This window comes from Carettochelys insculpta, chromosome 4 (assembly GCF_033958435.1).
Source record: "Carettochelys insculpta isolate YL-2023 chromosome 4, ASM3395843v1, whole genome shotgun sequence".
In the NCBI taxonomy this organism is placed as follows: Eukaryota; Metazoa; Chordata; order Testudines; family Carettochelyidae; genus Carettochelys; species Carettochelys insculpta.
Genome location: NC_134140.1, coordinates 9,683,433 through 9,696,237, shown reverse-complemented (window position 1 = coordinate 9,696,237; position 12,805 = coordinate 9,683,433). Strand labels below are relative to the sequence as shown.

Here is a 12,805-nt window from a genome sequence, read left to right as displayed (position 1 = left end):
GTTGGCACGGCAACTTTGAAATAGCCGGCTAGTGTAGACACAGCTATACAGTCATACCCCGAGATACGCCCATTCAGGTTACAAGAATTCAGACTTACGAGGAGTTTGATTTAAAAGCTCTACTTTGTTTTACAAGGCATTTCCTCAAATTTACAAGGACCCACGCATCTCTCCGCTGCACCCAACAGCAGTTTCCTGGAGCCCCCAGCCCAGCCTTTACCTGTGGATGGTCTGGATCTCTGCCTCGGTGCTACAGCAGTGGCACGCCCTGGCCCAGCTGGCGGCTGTGGGCTCCCAGGCACTCCTGCAAGATGTGGCTGCTCAGCAGGCAGCCCATCCCAGCCCCGCCCTGGTGCTCATCCCCCGGGCAGCTAGGGGGCCGCTGCCACCCACCCTGCGCAGCTGTGCCTCAGGTGCTGCTTGCTGCATGCAGCATTCCTTTGCATTTAGCATTTCTCTCCTACAGACAACCTCCCAACCTCATGAGGATCCTTACTAACAGCCACAGCCTATACCCCAGGAACACCAGCCCTGGAACCTTTCCCTGCAACAAAGCCTGCTGCCAGCTTTGCCCACATATCTTCTCTGGAAATACCATCACTGGACCTAACCAGGTTACTCACAGAATCACAGGCACTTTCTCATGCTCCTCTACTAACATCATATATGCCATCATGTGCCAACAATGCCCAGATGCTTTGTATATTGGACAGACTTCTAACTCCCTTAGACAAAGGGTCAACGGGCACAAAACAGACATCAAAACACTCCAGATCCACAAACCAGTTAGTCAACATTTTAATGGAATGGGGCATTCTGTCAATGACCTAAAGGTATGTGTGTTACTGAAGAATCATCATCATCGCACCGTTCTGGAAACGGAAGCAGCCGAGCTGGCTTTTATATTCAAATTCAGCACATTAACACGGTTTAAATCGTGATGGGAACTTTGAGTCACTGTAGGGGCTCGTCTGCATACTTGGCTCAATCTAATTCTTGATCTTCCCCCCCACCCCTCCACTCTCTGATTTACTCACCTTGATTATCTTTTTCTGATTTGTCCTCCTTGCTTACTGTTTTTGGTTCTCTGTGTCTTAAATATTGAGTCTGTTCTGGTCTGGCTATGGTCTGAAGAAGTGGGTCTGTCCCACGAAAGCTCACCTAATAAACTATTTTGCTAGTCTTTAAAGTGCTACTTGGCTGCTTTTTGTTTTGATAAACAAAGACTGTATCTCTTTTATTTTACCTTACAAATTCACGAAAGTCTACGTTACACAGCATAGGCTATGCACAGATTAAGGCATGGATTCACAAGGAAGGCTTAGGCATAGCATTTTAAACTCCCTGCCATCCCACAGAATTCACAACTCAAAGTCAGGCACCCAGCCTGCCCATGCAATGCACAGGCAGAATTAGGCACCTACAAAGAGACTCACAGAAACTAGCATGCTGAGTGGGAAGCTGCCTAAGACAGTAAGAAATACAAAGCAAAGGAGAAATGCCTTAGGCCCCACCCCTCAAAGGGATTAGCCACTTAACTCCAGGACCAAAGGAGGTACTTCTGTCCATTTAGGATTCATAGCTTAAGACACTTAGTGCTTGCTTGTCAAAAAAAAGGAGGACAATGTAACACAGGTGACAGTCCCCCTCCCCAACCTTTTACTCAATGGTTAGTACACTCCCCTTGCATGTGAGACCAAGATTTTCATCTCCCCTTTGCCTGACTCAGATCACTCACTCAAGAACAACAAGCAGTCCTGTGGCACCTTATAGACTAACAGATATTTTAGAGCATAAGCTTTCATGGGTCTTTGCTCACGAAAGTTTATGCTCCAAGATACCTGTTATTCTATAAGGTGCCACAGGACTTCTTGTTGTTCTCGAAGATACAGACTAACACGGTTACCTCCCTGATACTTATCATTCACTCAAGTCTCCCATATCTCAGAGAAGTGGTTTATATAGTCATACTCACTCTCTGACCCAATGCTTATTTAAACAGAAGCACTTAAGCAGGAAGTTTTAAGAGACACATGTCTCAAAATACTCTCACAGAACTCATTGGTTATAGCATGCTTCTGAGAGGAAGAACTGAGTTCAATTCTCTGCTCCAAACTAGGAAGCGGGTGAATTTGAACATAGTCTCTGATATTCTGGCAGGTGCTATAACTACTGGGCTATCAAATATAAAAAGGGCAGCAGCCCCGCTTCTTTGCTCTTTCTTGTGCAGATAAAGCAAAATCAAAGCATGACTACTGGATCAGGCCCTGCAGGCAAGACTGGCACAGAAACACATAGTTTGAGACTCCCACCTGGATTTAGAAATGAGTTAGATGCAGAACTGCTCAACAGTGTCAGGGCTTGATTGGTTTTTGCACTTACTGAACAGAAGAAATTTAGGCTACTGGAAGATTTGGCAGCTACTGAGCAAAGGTTTTATGAATACCAATGGCACATAGAGTGGCCATAGAAGTCTAAATCTTCTGGGTAAACCTGGCCCAATGTGTTGAAATTGGCCCCAAACCTGTAATTCTCTATATATAGGTGCACTATGGTACCCACATGGAGCCCAGCTGATTCCTTTGGTCTCCATTTGGATATAGCAGGGGGCCCATAAACAAAGAATTGCAGAATTATGGAAACTGTCAATAAAAGACTGCTCAAAACAACCAAAACTTGATATTTTAAAGCAGAAAAAGAGGTTATTCAACAAACAATTCAATGGTAAAAAATAGGAAATCATAGGAAATGCTGCCTGTGTTACACATTTATTTATATAATTTGTAAAACTGCAAGATATTTGGCCTCAAAAGAAATAGATCAACATTAAAATAAGAAGAACCTCTTTTCCTAACTGAAACAGCAAATACCAACAACTCTTTTCCAAAAGCAGCCAAGCAACAAAAAACCTCCTTAGTATGTCTCCTCAAACTATTGAAAAAGGCTAGAACTGTAAATAATTTTGCACTTCTTCTCAATAGGTTTTAGTATATTCATGCTTGTTAACACAATTCCTTTGGAAAGGTCACAATTACTACTACTGTAATTTAACAATATTGTCTTCTGGATTGAACTCACTGATCTACTGTTAATATACAACTCTTGGAGCAGCTTCAACTGTGACTTGTCACTTCCTTCTAATTTCATGTTTACTTATAGTAAACATTCTGCAGAAAAATACCTGACAACGTAACAGAAAAACCTTATCAGACACTACTAAAATCTTATTTCCCAAAAGAAAACATTTAAAGATTCATTTGTATGTGATTCTAACCGGAAAGATACATATTAAAGAAATTTTCTCTCTGTTTTTTTCAGTTTGGAGGCACTAAGCTCTCTAACTGAAGCTGTTTTTTTCACACTGATAAGCAAGTATTGTAAAGCTATCACAGGATGGGTACAACTTCACTCTAACAATGAGAAAATGTTGTCAACTGGTCCATTTTTTATGAGATGCAATGAAATTGAGAAGTTTAATAGCATCCTTCTACACCGAAGGACATTAATATAAATTGATTCCTGGTTCCATACACACAGATTCTGTAAAATATAGAAAATATGGCTTACTAGCAAACAATAAGTATTTTAGAAATAGAAGTCAATTATTTATGAACATCAGGGACAAATTCTTCCCTTCAGGTAAATTTTTCAAAAGTGCTTGAGACTCGGAATCCTAAAATCCATTTTAAAAAGCGACTTAGGCACCACACAGTTTAAGTGTCATTAAAAGGGACAGATTCCTAAGTCACTTAAAAATTATACTCTCAATTTATAAATCATGCCTCATTACTACCTTCAGAGATTCTACACCTTTTCCAGCAAATAAACATTATAAAACCTCTTCATCTTTATATTTGGGGAGGAGAGGGCAGGAGTTAAAACTATCATTCCAAACCCCCTTTAAAATAGCAATTGCCTACAAGGTGTCAGTTAGTACTTAAATACTTTGAACATGTAAAGCACTACATAACTGCTGACTATTCTTTCCTGCCTCTCAAACAAAAATTGTGTGGTGGAATTTACTTAATATTTTATGGGATTTAACCTTACTCAGTGATCAGTTCTCATTAAATCTTGAAAATTTAGTCCAGTTTCTATAACCATGATAAAAATGTAAGTGTCATGAAGAAAAACGGGGTGTTCGAATTTTTCTTTTCTCAATGATCCAACCTTCAAACAAAATGCAGTGATGAATCTTTGTCACATGCCAACCAAAGGACAGTGTGCATACACTAACACCACCATTGTAGGTGAAAATGTGACTGACAGCTACAGCTGGTCAAACATTTTGCAATGGAGGAATGGATAGATTTCTTTGAAATGTTGGAAAAAAGCATCCAAAATATTTCATGTTGCTAATATGCAAGTCCAAATGCACAGCTTTTGCAAGGTTGTTTCAATATTTCTCAAATAACTTTGGGAAAAAATTTCAACTTTAAGGAAGTCTGAAAATTTCAATTTTTCATTCTAATTCATGACAAAATAAAATTTTGTTACTGAAGAAAAATCTATACAACATCTTGTATCTGGAGAAACGTGTGTTTTATCATGGATTCACCAACTGACTCACATTATAAACTTGAGTAAATCATGTAACTGGTTTGTGCTGTATTTTTCTGTTCTGCAAGACTACAAGACCTGCTTATATTTCTGAAGCCCCATGACAAGATTCAATACAAGCACAAGGAACTGTTTTGATTTTTAAAAGAATTGTTCAGATTTTGGCATTTATTAGAAAACAGTAAACAGTATCTCACAGGAATGATCACTGCTAGCTATCCTTCACTATTATTTTTTTTCAAAAATTGTGTTATGGCTTAATTAATATTTCATGCCTGAGTAAGTATCACACAAATTTTCTACAATGTGGCAAAAACATTTCTACAGTCTTCAGTGAGGATGCAAAATACTTCAAATGTTGTGAAAACCAAACAAAATACTGCACTATTTTTAGGAAACAGGGATTTCTAATACAGTTGTTACCAGGAGTACTCTGAAACAATTAAATTAGCTGTAAATTCCATACTGTTAATGAGACAAGCCCACCTTTCTCTTATTAGTAAAATCATGCCTTAATCGCATTTCCTACAATGTCATGGAGAACAGCATTATGCCAACTACACTAGCAGTTAAATCATGTTCAACAACATTCAAGGGTACCCTTTGCTAACAACTCTTACCAGCAAGAGGCAATTTTCTCGTGTAGATAAGGCACTAGAGTCCTATAGCTAGGGGGTCAGTGTTGTGTTTTAGAAAGCAAACACCACAAAGGAACTTCAATTTTAGTAAAGCCCTCATGTGGGGCAGTACCTTAGTGAAGTTCTAGCAAAGGGTGGTGATTGAACAACTGCCAAATAATCAAGGCACACATAAATACCAGAATAGTAACAGAGAGGAAGCCGTGCTAGTCTATACGCTATCTTTATCAAATTTATCAAAACTATTTTGTTTTGATAAATACCAGAAAAAAAGTTTATTCTGGCTACATAACTATGAAGATTGACAGTGGTAATTGTTGACAGTTATCGTATAACATTATTTATACCTTATAATTAAAAAATACAGGCCTTACATAGTAACTGAGAGATAGCCGTGTCAGCCTGTACTCCAACAAAACAAAACCGCAGAAATGTAGCACTTTAAAGGCTAACAAAATGACTTATTTGGTGATGAGCTTTCGTGGGACAGTCATACTTCATCAGATCAATCTCATTTCTAATACAAACTGGAATTTATAAGTACAGAGGACCAAAAAAAAAAAAGGGGGGAAATAAAAACTGACATATCAAATAGGACTGAAGATGGGGAATGAGGGACAGGGGGATGTTAATTGTCCTGCCTGAGATAATTATGAGCATCAAAAGGAAGGGAAGCAGAACACCACTTGTCATCACCTATAGCCCCCAACTCAAACCACTGAAATGCATCATTAAAAACCTACAACCTATTCTGGAACATGATGCTACGCTCCAAAAGGCCCTAGGTGACAGGCCCCTCCTTTCCTATAGACAACCACCTAACTTAAGAAAGATTCTCACCAGCAGTCACAGGCTGCAACACTGTAATTCTAATCCGAGAACCTTTCCTTGCAACAAACCCCACTGCCAACTTTGTCCACATATTTATTCTGGGGATACCATGGACAGACTGGGCAAAACCTTCACCAAAGAATAAACGGACACAGAGCAGACATCAAGAAACTTAGTACACATAAGGCGGTCAGTAAACACTTCAATGGAGTGGGCCATTCTGTTAAAGACCTGAGAATGTGTGTCCTGGAGCAAAAAGAATTTAAAAACAGATTAGAGCCAGAAATTTGTGAGTTGGAATTCATATTCAAATTTGACACATTAACATGTGGTATGAACAGCAGAGACATCAATTACCTCATGCATGACAAGGACTGCTTCCCTTCCTTTGATGCTCGTAATTATCTCAGGCCGGACAATTAACATCCCCCTCCTTCCGTCCTATTTGATTTGTCAGGTTTTTTTTTTTTTTTGTCCTCTGTACTTATAAATGCCAGTCTGTATAGGAAATGAGATTGATCTGATGAAGTGGGTCTGTCCCACGAAAGCTCATCTCTGAATAAATCATTTTGTTAGTCTTTAAAGTGCTACATTTCTGCTGTTTTAATAGACCTTAAATGTCTTTGGTAATCAAGCAGAGCACTTAACTAATCTATATGAACACATTTGTCACTGTTACCCTTGTTCTTCCCCATCCAATCATTTGTTTTGTCACATCTTGTATTTTCTTTTACAACAGATTCCTAGCTCTTTGGGACAAGAACTGTGTCTTTCTGTGTGTCTGTATGGCGCCAGTACAATGCAGACCTAAGCTTGATAAGGGTTCCATGCTGCTACTACCATACAAATATTTTTATATTGGCATTCTTTGTTAACATTACTTACTGAATCCTCTGTCTTGTTACTCTTTTGAAGATTGTTTGTAAACAAAGGATACAGAAAAGGAAAAAACAGCTTACCCTTTTTTGGCCAGCTCTTGAAATAAATTACATTAAAACAAAAGTCCACTCTTCCCTCAAATCTAAAACTCAGTGGCCATGGCTGAGCACAGAAAAAAAATTTCCAAACCCCACAGGTATAAATAAATAGTCTTCTACAGATAGTATGCACCACAGTGATAAACACTACTCAGCACAAAAGACAATTAACTCTAGTATCTCTGTAGCACCCACACATTTTCAATGTTAACACGATGGAACATCCAAAACATATATAAATTAGTTGTACTTCACGTGATACTGACAAAGTAGTTGAGTTTCATGCTTTTGGCTTGCATCTTTACCAAAAATGCTAAATGGAATTACAGTCTCATATGGTGAGGGGAGGGAGCATATTATTATTCTAACAGTCCCTAAATACTGCTATATGATTGACTGCAACATTTCTCAACCAAAGACAACACTTGTGCACTTCTAGAAGGAATTCTGTTTATTTCTGTGTTTTTTTTTTATGCTGGGGGTAGGCAGGACAAGCACTACAAACTATAATATTAACCATGAAATCTGAAAAGAAAAATTAAATATAAACTTCAATAGTTACACAGCCAATTAAATCTGTCGCTCTCATCTGGAACATTATTAGATTTAAATCTGTTCCTTACTTATTCACCCTCTGCTCCAAAATACACAACTACGTTTGCAGTAATCTTGACAAGTTACCATAATCTTAATGTTTCCAAGGAATATATGCCAAAATACGGTACAGTTGGAAGGCTTTACATGCCTGTGATTGATAGAGTTCTGCACTCCTAGCTATAGTATCTTTTTATTTCCAAAATAACAGAAATGGTGGAACACATTCATCCTGACAAAGTATAAATAAACTTCTCATAGCACAATAAATGGATGTTTGAAAAAGAAAAGGAAAAAAATAAAAATGCCTAGCATATAGCATCTATCACATAAATGATTTACATATCATTGTATTGAAGCTGAAGAGAGAAAAGGCAGCTTTCACATAAAGCATTTTTAAATGCCTGACCAGCACCTTAAAAAGAAACAAGAATTTTACACCCCCAATGTGTCATAAGATAATATAAAACCACCCACCCATCGAGGAGCAGGTGCATGCTACATACAGTATTCCCTTGCAAGTTTCTTTTCAACACCCTTTGTTTTGCAGAACGCTTTTAAAAACATGTTTACCCTGCACACAACAAAACACAGCCCCTCAAAGAAGCAAACAAAGCAATAGAAATCGCACCTCCATGCACCAAGTACGACCCTGGTTATCCACCCCATGTTTCGTGGAAGCAGTTCCTAACCCAAAACCCAGCTATGTCCCATAGCATAAAATATTTTGTCAGTGAATTCCCACCCGTAATTATCCAAACCCCATTCACCTGAACATCCCTAGAACACAGTGGATAAAAACAAGCTTGTCCTGCCTCCATTAAAAACTTTAGTTCTTTGCTCCTGAGCAAACACTTTGACAGGACTCAGGACCTTTCAGGCTGGTTTCCAAATCAAATATTAAGCGGGTGGTTTGAAATGGATTAGACATTGGAAGAGGCCTAATGGGAAAGGATGGGAAAAGCTGCTTTCTTCCCCCTACCACACTAGCCTCCCCTCTCCCCCCTCTCCCGGTGGCTTCTCACTGAGACAATCCGAGCAGCGGCAGAGAAAGGCTGTAAAAGCGAGACACCGGGAGGATGGCTACAAAGCCCTCTGATGCCTGAAGGAAGGGGAATTTCAACCAAATCAAGAGAGACAAGAGAAGGCGGAGCCCGGAGCCCGGATCCCCTCCCGGGGATGGCAGGGCAGGGACGAGAGAAGCCCAAGCCACCTCTGCCCCGCTCCCTGCCCTTCCTCAATCCAATCCACCGCTTCCCCCCACAGCCACCCGGCACGACAGGACCATGGTTCCAGCCCATCCCATCGCGCTGCCCGGCTGAGGCGTCCCCTGGGCGAGGAGCTCGCCCGCCTCGCAGCGGGGAGAGAATGGGGAGCGCCGCTGCTGCTAGGGGGCAAGCGGGGCGGGAGCACGGGAGGAGGAGAAGGGGAGCCGGGAAGGCAGGATGGAGGCTGGCGGGAGGAAAGGAGGATGCTCTGCCCTGGCCTCACCTCAGCTCGGTGCGGGGGGCGGGCGAGCCCCTCGCCGCCTGCTCCTCCCCAGCGGCGACGGTCACTGACGGACCGGGGGCGCGGTGCGGCTCCCCTTACCCAGCGCCGGGTCCCCCGCCTCCCGTTGCCTGAGCTGCTCCCCGGGCTCTGAAGGAGCCGCCGCCGCCGCTGCCCGACTCCCAGCAGCCGCCGCTAGGGGAGGGGCAGCAGCGCGCATGCGCCGCCGCCCGCCCCGGCTGGACCAGGGAAGGCAGCCGGGCCGCCGCAGGGGGAGTCCGGCCCAGGCGAGCGGCGAGCGAGCGGCTCGGCCGCCTCAGTGCGCAGGTGCGGTGAGTGTGGAACCCGCTGTGTCCGCCGCTGGTCCGGGCGTGGGGGGAGGGCGCGCGGCAGGGCCGGCCGTTGGGCACAGCGCGGGGCGGGGCGGGGCGGGGCGGGGAAGGACAGCAGCTGGGCACGGGGCGGTCGCAGTCCGTGGAAGCAGGTAGGCCCCGGGGACCAGTGTGTGAGCGTCAGGACCAGGGTCAGGGCCAGCAGCTGAGTGCGAGGGGAGCAGAGTGTGCAGCAGGGCCAGCAGCTGGGTGTGTAAGGGACACAGTGTGGGGCGGGGCCAGCAGCTGGAGGGGACTGTGGGGGGGCACAGTGTGGGGCAGGGTCAGCGGTTGGGTGAGTGAGGGGTACAAATTGGGACAGGGCCAATAGCAGGGCACAGAGGGCTCAGCAGGTTTGCCGCTGCCCAATACGCAGAAGTAGGTAGGTCCAGGAGACTAGTGTGGTGGGCAGAGTTAGCAGCTGTATATAGGGGGGACGTTGTGGCGCAGGTCTAGCAGCTGGGCATGCAGGGAGGACAGTGCAAAGCAGGGTAGCAGCTGGGCACAGAGTGAGCCCTGTACAGGACTCTCCTAGCAGCAGGACAAGAAGGGAGGAGGGCAGGGCTGTGCTACCATGGGGGAGAGGGCACAGGAGGGCACAGAATGGGCAGTGCTAGGAGCTGAGCACAGAAGGGCACAGAAAGAAGTGGGGTCAGCAGCTCGGCAGAGAGGAGAGGTAAAAAGAGTTTGGCATAGGGCAGAGCCAGTAGCTGGACACTGGAGGCACATTGAGGGGGTGGGCAGAAGCTGGGCATGGGGGTCCAATGTGGGGTGGGAGCAGTAGTTGTGTACAGGAAGCACAATGCGACCTGGGGCAATAAATGGGCAGAGTCCTGGACAGGATCAATGTGAGCATAGAGCTTGGATATCAAGGGAGATGGGGTCCACAGAACAGCAAGGTGGACACAGAACTAAGGCATTAACAGATGGCCATGCATTGGAACTTCAGCATAGGGTCTGGGTGGCAGTGGGCAGGGTTACCCTAGGAATCATAGAATCCTAGGACTGGAAGAGACTTCGAGAGGTCATTGTGTCCAGCCCCCTGCCTAAAGGAGTCAAAAAAATAAACCAACTAACTCATTCCAGCCAGCACATTGTCAAGCCGGGACTTAATAGCCTCTAAGGATGGAGATCCCACCACCTCTCTAAGTAACATATTCCAGGGCTTCACCATCTACCTAGTGAAATAGTTCTTCCTCATATCCAACCTACCTCCCGCTCCATAGCTTGAGACAATTGCTACTTGTTCTGCCACTGAGAACAGCTTTCTCCATCCTGTTTAGAGCCCCCCTTCAGGAAATGGACGGCTGCTACCAAATCACCCCTCACTCTTCTCTGTTCTAAACTAAATTAGACCAAATCCCTTGACTGTTCCTAGTAGTTCCTGTGTTCCTGTCTGATAATCATTTTGGTTGCTCTCCACTGGACCCTCTCCAATGCATCCACATTGTTTCTCTACGGGGGGTGGGGGGGCGAACTAAACACAATACTTCAGATGTGGTGTCAACAGTGCCAAGTAGAGGGGAATAATAACTTCTGTAGAACTGCTAAAAATACTCCTCCTGATGCACCCCAATATGCCATTATCCTTCTTGACTACAAGAGCACACTGTTGACTCATATCCAGTCTCTCACCCATTGTAATCCCCAGGTCCGTTTCTGCTGCACTGCTACTTAGCCAGTTGGTCCCCAGCTTGTAAGAAGGCTTGGGATTCTTCCGATCCAAATGCAGGACTCTCCCCTTCTCCTTGTTGAACCTCATCAGATTTCTTTTGGCCCAATCCTCCAATATATCTAGGTCACTTTGGAGCCTTTCCTTACCTCCAACATATCTCCCTGTCCCTCTAGCTTAGTGTCACCTGCAGATTTGCTGAGGGTGCAGTCCATTTCCTCATCTAGATCATTAATAAAGATGCTCATCAATACAGGCCCTAGAACCAATCCTTTGGGCACTCCACTTGAAACCAACTGCCAACTAAACATTGAGCCATTGATTGCTACCCATTGAGCCTGGCCATCTAGCCAGCTCTCTATCCACTTTCCAGTCCATTTATTCAATTCATACTTCCTTAATTTGTGAGCAAAACTATTGTTGGAAACTATATCAAAGGCTTTGCTAAAGTCAAGGTATATCACATCCATTGACTTTCCTAAGTCCACAGAGCCACTTACCTCATCATAGAAGCTAATCAGATTGTTCAGACATAACTCGCCCTTGGTGAATCCACGTTGACTATTCCTGATCAGTTTCCCCTCTTCCAAGTGTTCCAAAATGGATTCCTTCAGAATCCTATCTATAGTTTTTTCTGGGGACTGAGGTAAGGCTGACTGGTCTATAGGTCCCTGGATTGTCTTTCTTTCATTTTTTAAAGATGGACACTATGTTTGCCTTTTTCCAATCTCCATGACCTCTCCTAATCTCCCTGAGTTTTCAAAGATAATCACCAAAGGCTCTTCAATGACATTTGCAACTCCATCAGTACCCTTGGTTGCGTTAAATCCAGACGCTTGGACTTCTGTATGTCTAGCTTTTCTAAATATCTCTTAACATGTTCTTTCCCCACCAGGGGCTGCCCACCTCCTTCCCATACTGTATTGCTTAGTGCAGTAGTCTGGTAGCTGATCTTATCCATGAATACAAGCAAAAAATGCATTGAGTATGGAATGGAAAAGGCAGCAGGAGGCACAGAAAAGAAAGACAGGAGTGGTGAGGAGGCAGCATAGCATTAGAAGATATAGCCCTGGACAATATTAGTTGTGGGACTCAGTGGTCGAGAGTGGTTCATGACAGTCAGAGAGAGAGTTTCAGACAATGTGAGGCAGTCACATTGGCACATAGATAGGCTCTGATTTATTTGGATTTTGGTGTTAGGCACACAGGTGCCCAGATGATTTGGGGCATGACAATTGGTAGCAAGCATCGGAGAGAAATTATATGAAGAGTAGTCATCTTCCTCGAGTTTAGTAGTGTGTCTGTAAAGTGAGCTCACCTTCTAAGGTCTCTTAATTTTTAAGTACAGTAATGGGAGTTGCCAGGAGACCAACATCCAGTATAAGGCAACTTGTTACTCATTTGTTACTAATGATTTACATTGTTGAAATGACACCCCAGTTCACAGGGTCGTAGAGCCCAGCCTCCCAGAGACTGAAATACTACACAGCAATGAAATAGTCTTGCAGCCACAGCTCAAGATGGCTGGCACAGACCAGCCCACAGTTTTTCTTTGTGGTGTCTTTTAGCCTTGGAGAAGGGTGCTGTTGTTGTGTGATTTGTGCAGCGTACAGGCCTTACTTAACTCTCCCAGATCAGCCTCTCCTCATTCATGCCTTTCTGCTCTGGTTTTAT

At 43.8% G+C, this 12,805-nt stretch overlaps 1 protein-coding gene and 1 long non-coding RNA gene across 7 annotated transcripts in view; one reads left to right on the top strand and one right to left on the bottom strand.

The window, feature by feature from the left end:
• Window positions 1-9,263, bottom strand: part of CTNNA2 (catenin alpha 2) — an 814,165-nt gene extending 804,902 nt beyond the window's left edge. Inside the window, exon 1 of one of the 4 annotated variants that reach the window (XM_074992260.1) lies at window positions 9,092-9,263. The gene's annotated coding sequence lies outside the window, so the exon portion shown is untranslated. The remainder of the gene's footprint in view (window positions 1-9,091) is intronic. The other 3 variants (XM_074992255.1, XM_074992258.1, XM_074992256.1) reach the window with 3 other exon arrangements.
• Window positions 9,264-9,306: 43 nt separating this feature from the next.
• The window catches only part of LOC142012324 (uncharacterized), a 36,336-nt gene continuing 32,837 nt past the window's right edge, over window positions 9,307-12,805 (top strand). The window contains exon 1 of one of the 3 annotated variants that reach the window (XR_012645304.1): window positions 9,307-9,415. This is a non-coding gene — a long non-coding RNA (uncharacterized LOC142012324). Of the gene's footprint in view, window positions 9,421-9,538; window positions 9,573-12,805 lie in introns of those variants that run through there. The other 2 variants (XR_012645306.1, XR_012645305.1) reach the window with 2 other exon arrangements.